We start from the raw sequence: 2,194 nt of genomic DNA, 5'->3' as shown, positions 1-2,194 counted from the left end.
CAAGATGGTGAAGGCTTTAACCTGAACATTGGCATTTATATTTTTAACAAATGGAAGTTAGGGAACTGGAAGATATTGACACTGAGAACTCAGTGGCTGGGGTTTGCCGCAGGTTAGAAGGAGGGGGAGAGAGGATGGGTGCACATGGAGAGACCAGTACACAGCCACACGCGGAACGTCACACGGCCAGAGCAGCACTGCAGCAAGAAGGGCTTTCCTTTGTTAGTCAATGGTGCTGAAATGGAAATGCAATTCACCTTTATTTAGTTCAGAAGGACCTGCTGCACAAACACGGCATGCACTGTCCCAGAAACCATGGGGAGGGGACAGACACAAACATTATTGTCTTCACCCTCCAACCTAGTAGGCAGAGGATGGGATGGGGCTTGTCTGTCAGATTTGGGATTGATGGCACTTCAGGTCTTAGATAAATGAGTCTACAAAATGCACCTTTTAGATGTGATTTTATTGGTAGCTCTTCCTGCCAAAGGATGCTAACATAAAAACTCTCAGCACTAGACCCTCCATTGCAGGAACTGGCTGTGCAAACCCTAGCAAATGGTCACACACACCCTCGCATACTGCCAGTGACAGGGACCTCACTACCTAGCAAGGCAAGCCACTCTTGATCTCAAGGAAACCCAGGGAGTCCTTCACAAATGCTGCCCCTCAACCTGTGCACTTATTGGTACTGGCAACCTCACAAGGGAAAACAAGTCTATTCTAACACGAAGAGCAGAAAGTGCCACTGACCTTGGCTGGAAGATTGGGAACTCTCAAAGTTATGACGATGGAAAATTCTTCAGGGAAGAGGTCACACCGGGAGAAAATCCTGGATGCGGGGAAACTCATGGTGTGAGGGGCGGCTGAGGAGAGCTGGAGTCCCCGCGCACCCTGAACCTGGACGATCCTGATCCCGCTCGTGGCACCATCAGAAGGGACCACCTCCGCCAGGACGTCTAGGGGTCGCAGGTCTGTGGCAAAGAAATCACAGGTGGGTTAGGCCAGGACACTGCCAAGAGTGGACACTCACGACAGCCAACATGCATGGGGCGTGCGCGTGGCAGGCTGTTTACCTAGCACAGCGGCCTGTGAGCTGTGAACCATGCTTATCTCTGTTTCACCAGTGCTGAAACAGAGATCAAAGTGCCTGCACATAGCTGTGAACCTACCAAAACCATCAGATTATACACTTCAAACGGGTGAGTTGTAGGGCATGTGAATTACATCTCAATCAAACTGTTAATGAGTCATGGCTGGGCGTGGGGGATCACACCTGCAATCCCAGCACTTTGGGGGACTGAGGCAGGAGGATCAAGACCAGCCTGGGCAATATAGTGAGATCCCATCTCTACAAAATTTTGTTTTTATTCGCCGGAAGAAGCTCCATGAGGCGTTCCCATGTGGCCTCCCTCCACACCCTGTTCCTGGAGGATTTTGCACGCCTGCCTCTGAGCTGCAGGTAACATTCCGCCCATTGCTGCTGTTTTCGAATTGGCAGCCAAAGGCACTGTGCAGGGTAAGCTGTGCAGGATGAAGGAAGGAACGCACACCCCACCAAGAAAACGCAGGAAGCGGCTAGGAGTGAGACCACGCAGCCCCAGCTCCCATCTGCTGGCCTCCCTTGGCTGCCCTTGGGCGTTGTGGGAGGCTGGAGCCACCGTGGAGCTGGCAGTGCCTTCCCCTTGTCCCCATCCGGGCATGCAGGGGTAGTGGATAAGCTCCTGGGGAACCTCGGATTCACAGTTCAAAGTCGGTGGGTACATAACTGATGGGCTGGCCTGGCTCCTCTGAGGCTGGACGGCAGGGAGGAAACTAGGGAGCGGGGAGGGCCTTCCGGGCTGGCAGAGGGTCCAGGCCAGGTCCCTGGCCCGGGCTGAGTGGCTGTGAGCACAGCCTGAGGCTGAGGCCTGGACCCTCCTTGGCTAGGCCACTGCAGCTGGCCCCAGCCTGGGTAAATGCGGGGCGTGGCTGAATGAAGCAGGTTTCTGGAGCTGTCTCCCTTGGTGTTGTTGAGGGGCCTCCTGCCTCCGCCTGGCCTGGAGGTGTTGGGGTCAGTCCACTGTGGCATCAGTCCTCTATGCTCATCTTCCCCCACATGCCTGTCCTGGCCGCCATTGCCTGGGGGTGTCATGGATTCCCTGAGAAGGCCTTTGAAAGGCCTTGGTCAAAGATCTCAAGCAGAGGCCTTCCT

Source organism: Cebus imitator, unplaced genomic scaffold (genome assembly GCF_001604975.1).
Source record: "Cebus imitator isolate Cc_AM_T3 unplaced genomic scaffold, Cebus_imitator-1.0 Scaffold112, whole genome shotgun sequence".
NCBI classification, from domain to species: domain Eukaryota; kingdom Metazoa; phylum Chordata; class Mammalia; order Primates; family Cebidae; genus Cebus; species Cebus imitator.
The sequence above is the reverse complement of the archived record's forward strand: the minus strand, read 5'-3'. Positions refer to the sequence as shown.